The sequence below is a fragment of the Garra rufa genome, chromosome 8 (assembly GCF_049309525.1).
Source record: "Garra rufa chromosome 8, GarRuf1.0, whole genome shotgun sequence".
NCBI lineage: Eukaryota > Metazoa > Chordata > Actinopteri > Cypriniformes > Cyprinidae > Garra > Garra rufa.
Window position 1 is genome coordinate 28,779,133 of NC_133368.1, and position 14,101 is coordinate 28,793,233.

Here is a 14,101-nt window from a genome sequence, read left to right on the forward strand (position 1 = left end):
CACTCCTGCATCCGGCCTCTCCGCCGAGATACAACCACTCACCAGGAACACAGAGCTACTTGAATAAAAGGACGACTACCATAGCAATCAATATCCTGTAAACAAATCCACCTCACTTCATTAGAGAGAAGAATGCCTCCCCTGGGCTGGTAGACGGCAAAAGAGGCTCCTGCACTTTAGTAATGGAGACTACAGCTGAGAAGGCGGCCAGCTCAAGCGAAATGTTCTGTATTCATTATACGTCCCCCGACGAGGGATGTCTAGATCGATAGACGCTGTGTGCACTACACGGTCAACTTGAGCCTTGAGCCCTTTGCAGGGATCTGTTGCATGTTGGAAATCCCCTCATCACATCTACTTCCATTCATCTTGCTTAAGATACAGATGACTCGGGAGACTCACATGTTACTCTGACCATTAGCCTGCAGCATCTCTACAGATGAAATTGTGACTCATCAAAGAGGCACAAACTGGATTAGTTCACCATAATAATGCCATTGCAAAAACCATGTTAAACAGTGCAAGAAGTCATCTGAGGCTATGACAAAATCACATTAACGTAGTTTTGAGTAATTGTTTTAAAAGACAGTGTTGAAAAGTTCACCCAAAAATGAAAGTCATTAATTCCTCACCTTGTCATTCCAAACCCATAAGACCTTTGTTCATCTTCAAAACACAAATTAAGATATTTTTGATCAAATCCGAGAGCTTTCTGACCAGTGTCAATCTTTGCCACAACGGTATTCTTGTAAATGAGCGTCAAAGACTGACACGGAAGAGAAGATATTAAAGTTAGAAGAAACTGAATAAAGTTGTTATTTTTGTTTCCTTTGTTCACAAAAAGTATTCTCATACCTTCATAACCACTGATGTCACATGGACACATTTAATGACGTCCTTACTACCTTTCTGGGCTATAAAATGTGTCAGTTGCGTTGCTGTCAATGCAGAGTTCATCAAAAATATCTTAATTTGTGTTCCGAAGATGAAAGGTCTTACAGGTTTGGAACGACATGACGATGAGTAATTATTGACAGAATTTTCATTTTTGGATGTACTATCTCTTTAACATAAATATGATAATCCGTGAAAAATTACATATCTCTTAGAAACCTGAAAGAAAAAAAGAGTGTTTACAAGTAGTGCTGTTTTTGGCGACCGGTTTTAATTTTAGTTTTAGTCTAGTCTTTGTGTGAAGCTGTCATTTTAGTTTTTATTAGTTTTAGTCACGTTCATAGACTTTTAGTCGACTAAAACTTGACTAGACTAAAAAGACTGAGCATTTTAGTCTTATTTTAGTCAGAAATATCCATGACTATTTTCGTCTAGTTTTAGTCGACGAAAACTGATGACATTTAGTCTAGTTTTAGTCAATAAAAATTGTATTTTAGTTTCTTTTTTTTTAAAGTTTATTTACAGATTAATTCATTTATACCTTGTGTAAGTAAAATTACATTTTAATTTTTTTTATTTCTTATGGTTTTCGTAGCACAAGTTCATTTATTTTATGAAACTGTCCAAAAATCGCTTGGACATCTGAGACGCAAAAGCAACTTTTTTCACCTTTGACCACAAGATGTCATTAGTGTGCAACGTGTTGAAAAGCTTCGAGTAACGTACCTCTTTATGATACAGTTGAGGGGAAAGCCTCAGTGCTTCGAAAAAACTTCATTTTCCCATCACTACCAAAAAGTGCAAATAAAATGTGTGTGTCGCTTCTTTTTCTCCCAAAAATGAACTAGTTGGCTGGGGTGTCAGATCTAACTTTGTTTGTAGTCGTCTTCTAGATAATTACGCGAGTGTGGCTTGAGGAAGTGACATCGCCTGCATCTGCATGGTTTAGGCTAGAAAGGATACAGCTCTGGCTACTGGGCATGCGCACATCAATGAAAATAAAGAGACATTTTAGCATAGATTTTATTTTGTAAACCACATTTAGTCTCGTTTTTATTCGTCAACGATATTGCATTATACATTTAATTATAGTCATCGTCACATGACCAGCATTTACATTTCATCTCGTCTCGTTTTCGTCACGTTGACGACGATATAGTCATAATTTTCGTTGACGAAGGCAACACTATTTACAAGGCAATAAAAGAAAAGTGATACATGTAGGCCAAATTAAGCATTACATATGTTAATATTATTGGTAACATTGTACAATAGGGTTCCTTTTTTAACATTGTTAACTTGACAATAATATATTTCTAACTTTATTATACTAGTAATTTATTACTCTTAGCTACTTTTGAAGTGTACTAACACATTACAAAAATCAAAAGCTGCATCTGTTAATATAATTTAATTGACCTGCAACTGATCAACGAAGATGATCAAGTAATAACTGTTAGTTAATGCATTAACTAATTGCACCTTTAATGTAACTTGTTACTATATTATTTAATGGAACCAAACTAACAATAAACAGGTATATTTTTATTAATGTTAAAAATCATTAATACATACCATAACAACTGTATTTCTCATTGCACTAAACTAACTAATGGTACCTTGCTGTAAAGTGTTACCAAAAAAACACCAAATAATGAAAGTTTTCAAAATGCTTCAAAGTTTCAAAATGTCTATAAATTAAGCAGTTCCAACTAAATTAACTGTTGTTTAAAAAAAAAAAAAAAACAGCATGAAACTTTAAGCTGCCTTTGCAAATCCTGTAAATAAATAAATAAACAAACCCTTCTTCTGCCAATATAGTTCATTAGCTTAACTGTGGGCTCATTATAGTTGCCAAGTAACTTGCTGAATTAATATAGCATTCAACAAAGTTACAGTAAGCTTCAGCTTCTTTAGCACTTCATTAATTTTAAAAACATTAACGATTAGTAAATCTGGTTTAGATGTGGAAAGTCATATGTTCAGGTATTCACAACCTGGTCTCATGGCAAAAACATACCTATGGGAGCTTTTTTGTGAGACGCGAAATACGTAGGTAGAATTTTTTTTTATTGTTAGTTTCCGGCCGCAGCTGTATCAACTGTGGATAAATCTAATGCTCCATGAAATTTTATAATAACGTACCATCTGCACTACACCTAAACCTACCCGATAGTATAAACAAAATGAATATGACGTAAAAACACAACATGCCATTTCAGTTTGTTTTCCAATCTTTCAGCTCTTTCATCACAAGTCATGTTTTTCACGGGATTCGTACTCAAGGATTCCACATCCTAAGTTCAATTCCATGGCGGATGAGCTACTGAGCAAGCTTGTTACGCCCGGAAAGCGAAACATGAAGCTGTAATCATATCTGTGTACAAAAATGATTACAAGTGCTCCCTGTTTTACCACCTCTAGTGTTTATTTCTGTTGGAAACTACAGTGATATGTACTTATTGGTATGTATTCCACGTCTCGCGAAAAAGTTACGCAAGGTACCTTTCCGCTATGAGACCAGGTTGGGTATTCTGATTCCATGGATGTCCAAAAAAGCTGTTTTTACAGCTTAATACTCAATACACGCTCTTGACATTTTCAAACCTGAAAGTTAGCATTACATTTCCACATAGTAGATGATACTCGCTTGTTTTAGGAAAAATTAGCTTTCTCGCAATATGAACCCATCTAAAGAGTTCATTGCATTGCATTGAGTATGTGGATCCAGAAATTGTTACTTTTATATTGGAAAGTGTTAAAATGGGATCACACCCATTTTGACATCGCATCACAACATCGTGCGATTAATCGTGCAGCCCTACCCTCGGTCTAAAGTTAGAAAGGTTTAAGGTTACAGGAGCACTGTAGCCTGGATTTCCCCATCCTGCCTTGTGCAGCGCAATTTTAATCACGCTGCTAGTCTAGTCTGGAAACCATGGACCTAATTTTCACCTAAGATAGGGAACCAATCACAGAACAGGGAGGGAGCAGCAAGACGATGACGCCTTCTATGCGACTCACCGAAGCAGTTTGTTACTATGGATCCAGCATGGCAGCAGACACAAAGTTATCTTTCGTGTCTACACTGGACGCGAGCGGTGCGACCCGACGTGACAAATGACATTAGAACCTATTATGCTGTCTACACTGGATGCGGCGCGACACGGCAAATCCCCGACAGTAATCTGCTGCCGCGTTCTATTTATGACGTGCTCACACAAAGTTTAAATGATTTGCAACGTTCGCCTTGTCGCGTCCAGTGTAGACAGACTTTAGCTGTTGCGGCGCGGCAACTGTCGCGTCCGGTGTAGACACGGTATAGTGTCTCTGGGCATTCGTAAACCACGCCTCAAATACGAGAAAATTAACATGTGGTTCCCAGACCACGAATCATGACGAAGTCATAACGTGGTCTGGCGTTAGCCAGGCTAGGAGCACTGCTGAACATTGCAAAACAAAAACTCCAAAAGACATTTGCAACAATGTGACATAATTCCACAGAAATATAACACAGAACTGCAAAAAGAAAACACTGCAAGCTTGGAATAGTCGACATTTACTAAGACAAATTAAAGCATTTGGTACATTTGCCTCTCGTGTTAGCTTGCAGTTTGTTTAAATCCCATTTTGGGAGAACAAACACAGACCTTTCCTCTACAGCGAGCGGCCAATGGCAGCCCACATAAACAGCGCAATGTGCTGCGAGAGTGTGTTCTCTGGCATGCGGGGAGGGGAAGTGGGCGTACCTCCTGACTCAGGTGAGTATACACACTTTCAAACTAGGTCCACAAGAGCGTGTAACCAGATCTTACAAGCACAATCCAGCCAATCTCTGAAAGAGCTTGACATTTTTGCAGCCTCTGGCTACATTTGGCACAGCAACCACAAATGCAATGACTGGAGGAAGTAAAAAAGGAAAAGAGTGATTTTTCCAACCGCTCTGCTTCAAAAACAGTTTGAATGTGGATGGGGGAAACGAAAAACAGCTTGGACAGCAAGGAATTTTAGGGGAAAGCACTTTAGGTAGTTAGATTTTAAGTCTATAGCTGATCTACGACAAGAACTTCTTTGCAAATCTCAGGACAACAATAAAAAAAATTCAGATGTATAACCACATCACCACAATTTCAGTTCATCCGTTTCAAGTCTGGTGAGGGTTGTTGGTTAAAACCCCTCTTACAAAAAAAAGAAAAGTACCATGTTTCAGTCTATCAGGCCACTATTATGGATGCACAATATATTAGTACCATATCAGACAATATTATAGAATTTTTTTTTTTACTTTATTGATACCAGTTGATACTGAATATTTAATCAGACATTAGATTTGTATTACCTTTGTCATCATTTAATGCTCACTTTTCATAATTCCATATATCCATTTTGTGCACCTCTAGTGGAAATACTTCAAAATTTCCAGTTGTATTTACATGGTTTACAAGAATTCCACGTTAATAAAATGGTAATTTCTTCAAAATTTTCCCTCAAGCTTCATATTGCAATAAACAGAATCTAAACTCGGCTGATGTGGCCCAGCATGCAGTGCCTGTCCATGGAGGTTTAAGGTAAAACATGCATTTTTGTCAGTGTTAAATTACTTTTTTCATACCCAACTTTAATATGCAGAGACAGCTATAAGTAAAGCCATTAGTAGGGTGATTTCCTTGCCAAAGTGTAAACACTGTGGGTTCCGTTTGTTTGTGTATCCCAATGTAGCAACATTGGAAAAATTTGAAACATTATGCTAAGAACCAGTGAAGTGAACCCATCAAAACAGGTTTACGCTAAACTGCAGAGTAGTTTCTGAAGAATTTTATGCCTTGAACTACAAAGGGGTTTTCCTATGTAGAAAGAAAAAAGTTCAATGGCTAAACAAAAGCAGTTCTGCTAAGCACAGTAACGTGTGATCGTCAGCGTGTCAGGTAATAGCATCTGAAACCAGTTTCCTACATTCAAATTAATTACAAGCAGTGAAACCCCAAAAAGCAATTTCATGATTTGAGTTCACAGCTCTGTAATTAAAATTTCCACTCGCTCCAAATCTGTAAAACACTACATCAAACATACCACATGAGAAAAGCTTAATAAACCAACCCTTAACTAACTTTTAGCATATTACCTTTCCACTCAGTCATTCCAAACTGCGACGGCCCAATAATAAATCTATTAAAAGTTTTTGAACAGTAAGATTTTTTATGTTTTTTAATGCCTGCATTTATTTGATCCTAAGTACAGCAAAAACAGTACGATTTTGAAATATGCTTACCATTTAAATGAACTGTTTTCTATTTTAATATATTTTTAAAATGTAATTTATTCCTGCGATCAAAGTTCAATTTTCAGCATCATTACTCCAGTCTTCAGTGTCGAATGATCCTTCAGGAATCTTTCTAATAAGCTAATCTGCTGTTCAAAAAAAAAAACATTATTATTATCAATATTTAGTACATTTTTTTCAGGATTCTTTGATGAATAGAAAGATCCAAAGATTAGCATTTATCTGAAATAAAAAGCTTTTTTAACATTATACACTATATTATTTAAGCTTGGAGTCAGTTTAATTTTGGAGAGGGGAAGGGGGAATTATAGAAATTAATACTTTTATGTAGAAAGGATGCTTTAAATTGATCAAAAGTGATGATAAAGACATTTCTAATGTTACAAAAGATTTCTATTTCAGATAAATGCTGATTTACTATATAATACTATTTACATATAATATACATACTAATCAACATACTAAAAATAATAAATATTTTTATTTGCTTCTCAAAAACCATTAGAACGATTTCTGAAGGATCATGCGACTCGAGTAAAGATACTAAAAATTCAGCTATGAAATCACAGCAATAAATTACATTTTAAAATATATTCAAATAGAAAACAGTGATTTTAAATAGTAAAAGGTTTTACTGTTTTTCTGTACTTTGGATCAAATAAATACAGGCTTGGTGAGCAGAAGAGATTCTTTAAAAAAACAAAAAATCTTGACTTGTAGTGTATCCATCTATAGACAATTACATAAGCTCTTTTTGATTCTGATTTTGAAACTATTCCTTAGAGAAGCTCTAATACTGCAAAAATATCAAATATTATATAATGATAGTTATGTGCAAAGATAAACACATCAAAAGCATACTGTGAATGTCTTGTGAAAATCTTTCACCCACATGTTATTCAAACACAGGGACCAGGATGTACAATCGAATGGCTAATACAAATGTACACATACAGACACACTTCTAAGCAGAGGAAATTTTCCAAACAACTCTTCCTCTTTCCGACAAAACACGAGAACTTTAGTCATTAATGCTTTAAACATCTCATTGTCTCTTTGAGATGCGTCACAAGCCTTACATTAAAAATGGAGGGAAAAAAAGGAGGTCGTCTATTTTTGTCTGTCTGAGTTTAGTTGCAGTAAGGCAAGAGAAGCCACTGAAATGCAGTAGGGAAATGGGAATCTCCACAGGTTTTAACATAAACCCCTGTCAATCAAATCTTCTGGGGCAGAAGGGACTTCCTAACCACACTAATACTTCCAATTCAGTTTTGTCTTTTATCTTTTTTTTCAGTTTTATCTTTTATTATACATTATAAAACTACCTTTCATAAGTTTCATAAAACTTAAGGTTTTTTTAACAAAAGTTCACCGAGGCTGCATTTATTTGATCAAAAAATACAGTAAAACAGTAATAAAGCAAAATACTGTTACAATTTAAAATATATATATTCAAATGTAATTGTTCTTGTAATGGTGAAGCTGTCTCAATGTCACATGATCTTTCAGAAATCCTTCTTATATGCTGATTTGCTCCTTTAACAATTACAATTATTAATATTATCAATGTTAAAAACATTACTTAATACATTTTTGTGAAAACTGAAAAATAACATTTATTTAAAATGTATTTTTTGTACATTTACTACCATTTTTGTTTAATTTCCTAAAAAATAAAAATTCTTACTCACCCTGAACTTCTAAAAGTAGTGTAACTGTCAAAATAAAAGACAATTTCTTGTCAACAGAGTGATGTAAATCTCCAAGTAAAAGGAATTTCATGATAGCTATTCCCTTTAATTTTGGAGGGCTTACCACAAAAATGTGACACTCTCATTTCCTCAGGGGCAAGCGCGTGTTTGGTGACAACAGAGGGAAGCGACACTGAGCTTTATAATTAACAAAATCTAAGATGTGGATTTCAAAAAATATGCTAGTTTATTAGGAAAACTGAAACGGAAATTGAAACAAAAACGGAAATTATTGAATGTATCCTCCCTCACAAAAACAACACAACGCTGATAATAAAATGCATCGGTACACTCATAAAACACCTTTGAGTCTGCGACAGATGGACTGTACACACAGCTGTGATTTGCTTCTGTCATATCTGCTGAAACGCATGTGATGTGTGGCTGGTGATCCGTTTTGCAGTGCCACATGAGCAGTCACCGCAACAGTGCTGACAGAACACCCTCCATTCATGATACCGAGGCTAGTCATCCATCTCTTACCATTTCAGACAGGAGGTTTTCATTGGAAAGAAAACAAGCTTGTATTTCCTGCATGCTCATCTCTTAATGAGATGACTGAACATGGCTGAACATATCTGACCTGGTATTAGAAGGTGCAGCTCCTAGATGAACTAATCATAATTCCTGAATGTCCACTTAAGATGGGTGTTTCTGCATTGCAACCACACATCCAGTTAAACTAAAATCCACAGCGTCAGTCACTTTGACCACTAGCATATATAGAAACACTCTAAACATTGGTTCATTCAAAGCTCTCGATAATCTTTCTTAAAGGGGTCATCGGATGCCCATTTTCCACAAGGTCATATGATTCTTTAGGGTCTTAATGAAATATACTTTGGTTAAAAATTCTCAATAGTAGTGTAAAAAAAAAACCCACTCTAAAATCAGCTCTGCAATATATCAGCTCAATTTATCGCATGGGCCCTTTAAATGCAAATGAGCTCTGCTTGCCCCGCCCCTCTGTGCTGAGGAATTACGAGCTGTAATGTTTACTTTAGCCGCGTTTAGCTGCATTTAGCTGCGTTTACCTGCGAAACTTGCCAACAAGCACATTATTAAGAAAGGCCATTTGCAAAGACGCATAAAAACCCTTATACTCGCTTCTGCTGTGGGTGAAGCTGCATCACAAATGATTCACACGAACATAGACGCATATATAGATCGGGATCGGCGCTTTCCTTTTAAAAACGAAAGTAACGTTGTCCTCTGCCTCTTAAGCGACTCAGATGTCGGGAGTAAATGACTACTGCTTTGTTCATTATTACATCCAACAACAGAACACCTCAATCGCTCAATTAGAGTCTTCCTCTACACCTGAGTCGGCAAAATGGAAATCGTATTCGGACTGTTTCAGCTCGGTGAGGGCGGGTCTAAGGTAAGACACTCATGTCAATCAACTGTTTCGTCACAACGCCAAGAATCTGAGAATGACCTGATTTTAGGGGATATTACTTTTAAAGATTAAACAAATACCACTGGGTGGATTTTATCATTGTAGGGTGGTTGTGTACACAAACTGCCAACACACATTAATGTTCAAACAACATGTAAAAGTTAGTTTTGCATCAGATGACCCCTTTAAGGATTGTACTAAGTAACTAAGTATAACAAACCAGATAATCATTTCCGCAAGGAGATAATTAGCTAAATCGGAAACAACAACGCTTCAAATATTATCAAGAGGCTCAGACACTGAAATTCTCAGTTGGTAGTGAAAAGAAGCCTGCTATCTCACAAATCAGCTGATCTGCCTTGTATCATCTTGGAAAGTACACTGTACACTAAACACTGTACACAAAGTACATAGAAAATGTTTCTTGAGCACCAAATCAGCATATTAGAACGATTTCTGAAAGATCATGTGACACTGAAAACTAGAGTAATTCAGCTTTGCATCTCAAGAATAAATTACATTTTAAAAATACAAAAAAAGACCAGAGTAGACATTTGTTATCAGTGCGAACTGGCAAGTTGACTTCTGCCACTTTAAAGGTTGTATCAGCGATTTCTAGCCTAAAACATAAAGTGTCAATTTCAGCTGACCTTTCTTCACGATCCGCTCGCTGCCTGCCCCATAAATTGTCTGTGAAAAAAACGCGTCTCTCTGGTCAGCCTAGGGTCCGAGATATGCCAAAAAAACATTCGGCACTACCAACCTTTCCACAGATAAACAAACAGTGTTCCAACCAATCAGCGTCAGGGGTTTGGTGTTGTGGACTTTCCTACTGGTGCTGGGATGTGAGGGAGGCGGAGCGAAAGTCCACAAGACCAAACCCCTGACGCTGATTGGTTGGAACACTTTTTGTTTATCTGTGGAAAGGTTGGTAGTGCCGATTGTTTTTTTGGCATATCTCGGACCCTAGGCTGACCAGAGAGACGCGTTTTTTTCACAGACAATTTATGGGGCAGGCAGCGAGCGGATCGTGAAGAAAGGTCAGCTGAAATTGACACTTTATGTTTTAGGCTAGAAATCGCTGATACAACCTTTAAGCAAAATAGTTCATTTATGAACATTCATGCTTTAAAAAAATACACTTGAACGTAAACAATGCCACTGAACTGAACAGAACTCGCAAATTTCGCTGATTATTGCCACTGAAAATTATCAGTTAATGCCATGTTTTGGGCTGTACTAATTTTTTTGGAATGGGAAAAGTGCAAAAAACTGTCTGGGGAACAAAAGCCGTTTGTGGGTGGCCAAACTGAATTAGGATTTCCAGGACAAGAATCTTTGTGTTTGTTTTTATCATTTCCAGTCAGGTAGGTGAAATATTAGGCTAATATCTTAATTACTACTGCTTGTATGTATCTTTACCACCTATTAACTTTAGTTTGTCCAAATAGTTCACCCTTTCCTGCTTACTAAGATCTCTTCTATATGATTTATCAACTTTCACATGTTTTTTCTGTGGTTTAGACAGCATGAATTAGCAGAACAACATATTAAGTAGCACATAACCGTGCAATCAATGCTGTTGTTTACATCTGAGTATCTCCAGTATGGCTGTGCATCTGGGTAATTGACCAAACCGTGACGTAAGTGCAAACTCTAAAAGGACCCTTCAGCTTAAAACTAAATTATATCACAGCCTGACAGAGTAAATGGTGCTAAGATCCCATGAAAGATCTTCGTAATTAGGTGCTTAACTTGGCCATGGGTTGTACTCAGAAGGTCAGAATTCTACTGCAATGTGCTCAGTCAGGCAATGTGGTTTCCTATACTGAGATGGGCAGGTGCTGCCAGTTCCAACTGTCTGAACACCTGCCTCCTGTTACCCCTCTTCAAAGACCCCCAATTCAGCTCTACACGGCCTTGGCTCAGGTGCACAGAAACGCCAGCCAGGGCCCTTGCTGCAGCCCTCGCGCCCCTAACAGCTGACACCCTGAAATCATCCAAACTGCTCCTGCATAAAATGCACTCAGCCCGCAGGGAGTTGACTGCTAACTCAGATCTCCAAGAACCTGAATCACTAAAAATCAAACAATGATGGAAACCTCTGAATAATAATAGATTTAATAGATAGATCCTGCTGATCTTTACCATTCACAGTTCGCACTAATTTCTACTGTCCTTTTCACATTGGCTCAGTATGACAATTTTCTTTTTCTTAGCAAGGATGCATTCAATTGAACAAAAGTGACAATAAATATTTACAATGCTACAAAATATTACCGTTTTAAATAAATGTTGTCAAACTTTCGAAGAATCCTGGAAAAAAATGATCATGGTTTCAGTTTGATTTACGGTTTTCAACACTGATAATAATAATCACAATAGTTTCTTGTGCACCTAATCAGCATATTAGAATGACTCCTGAAGGATCATATGACACTGAAATCCTGAGTAAAATTAGCTGTTAACAGTGGAATTAATTGCATTACAACTGCCAGTCAAAAGTTTTTGAACAGTAAGATTTTTTTATTTTAAAGAAGTCTCCTCTGTTCATCAAGCCTGCGTTTGTTTGATCCAAGTTACAGCAAAAACGTGAAATATTTTTACTATGTAAAATCTATTTCTATTTGAATATATTTTAAATTTAAATTTATTCCCGAATTTCAATGCTGAATTTTTAGCATCATCACACTTCAGTGTTCCATGATCCTTCAGAAATAATTCTAATACTCTGATTTGCTGCTCAAAAAACATTATTATTATTATTATTATTATTATGTTGAAAACAGCATTTTTTTTCAGGTTTCTTTGATTAATAGAAAGTTCAAAAGAGCTGCATTAGTGCATTCATGTAAAAACAGAAATCTTTTGTAACATTATAAATGTCTTTATCATCGACTTCTCAATCTAAAGCATCCTTGCAAAATAAAATTATTAATTTCTATAATTTCTCTCTCAAAACAAAATCATACCAACTACAAACTTTTGAATGGTACAGTGTATAATGTTACAAAAGCTTTTTATTTCAGATAAATGCTGATTTTTGGATTTTTGGAAAAAAATGACTCAACTGTTTTAAATAAAAATATTTCTTGAACAGCAAATCAGCATATTAAAATGATTTCTAAAGGATCATGTTACTAGAGTAATGATGCTAAAAATTCAGCTTTGAAATCACAGGAATAAATTACATTTTAAAATATATTCAAATAGAAAACTGTAAAACAGTTAAACATATTAAAAATATTTATAAATTTTACTCTTCTTGCTAGACTTGCTAGATCAAATAAATACAGGCTTGGTGAGTAGAAGAGACTTTGTTAAAAAAAAAAAACTTAAAAAAAAAACTTATGTTCAAAAACTTTTGACAGGTAGTGTATATTATATGAAAACCAAATGTCAAATTGCAATAATATTTGACAACATTTACTGTATTTTTGATAAAATAAACTCAGCTTTGGTGAGCAATATTACACACCCCAAACTCTCTCTGCATGTGTAAAATGTACAATTCTATTCTGTATAAGAGATATGTACATATAGACACACACACACACCTACATCTATCCACCCTTGTACCCGTGCCAGCATGAAGGAAGAATTCTGAACAACTGGTTTTCACCTGTCAATATGACGTCGCAATGATCAAGTCACATGTCTGGTCACATCGTGATAAACCCTGTCAAAAAACGATGACGTCACTTACATGTAGACTGCCAATACCATAAAAAATAGCTCTGATAAAAATAAACAAAATAAATAACTAAAGAGACTGACCACATATACACGTCGCTGACTTACAAATCACCAAACGTTTTCACCAGTGACAGGGATCATCAGTGTTTGGCTCTTATTAAGTTGAAGTAAAATTAAGATAATCTTCACAAATGGAACAAATAATCATGTTCATCTCTCATCAAAGCTCTACTGTGTTGGTGAAATACACCACAAGCTCCAACAAAATCCTTTCTGCCTGTAATGTCTTCAGCTTCTGCTTCAACAGCTGAATCTTCTAATACATTTACAAATAAAATACGAAAGACGTAGTCTTTGAATGTTGTGATTTCTTATCTAAAACATAAAAATATAATATAGGAAACAACTTGAAATGTGTTAATAGTGTATACAGGCAAGCAGACAGCATTTTAATACAGAAACCCTCCAGCAACAGCAAAGTGAACGATTCTTACCGTCATAAACTGCTCCAGGGGTGTCCAGTTTTATAAGTAAATGTTTCGTTAGAGACCCAAGGCAGGGAGCAGAGAGCCCGCTCAGAGCAGCAGCGGCGGCAGCCTCATACTGACCCACTCCAGCCCAGCACACACATTCAACTCAACGGGGCCTCCGGTTCCAATAATCCACACAAACTCAATCCTGTAAAAGCCAGTCAGCGAAGACACTTTACAATCCACTCAACGGGACCACTAGGGAGGTGGAAAGGATCTCGCAGGTGAATAAAACCGCATTTCCCACTCTGGAGGTCGGCTCATCGGGATCGATCACTTCTTCAGCTGTGTCTCCGTTCACGGCGCTGTTACATTGGAGGAGCCGCAGAAGCAGCAGTGCTGAGTGTTACATTGTAACATGGCGCGACATCTCTCCGCAGCGCCACCAGCGGCCGGGGGTGGAGTCACAACCTGGAGAGGCGGGACATTTACTGACAGACAGACAGACGGACAGACGGACAGACGGATAGACAGATAGACAGATAGATAGATAGATAGATAGATAGATAGATAGATAGATAGATAGATAGATAGATAGATAGATAGATAG

At 36.5% G+C, this 14,101-nt stretch overlaps 1 protein-coding gene across 1 annotated transcript in view; it reads right to left on the minus strand.

Moving 5' to 3' along the window:
- Positions 1 to 13,864, minus strand: part of ptpn4a (protein tyrosine phosphatase non-receptor type 4a) — an 81,615-nt gene extending 67,751 nt beyond the window's left edge. The window contains exon 1 of the mRNA XM_073845602.1: positions 13,516 to 13,864. The gene's annotated coding sequence lies outside the window, so the exon portion shown is untranslated. The remainder of the gene's footprint in view (positions 1 to 13,515) is intronic.
- Positions 13,865 to 14,101: the final 237 nt, after the last annotated feature.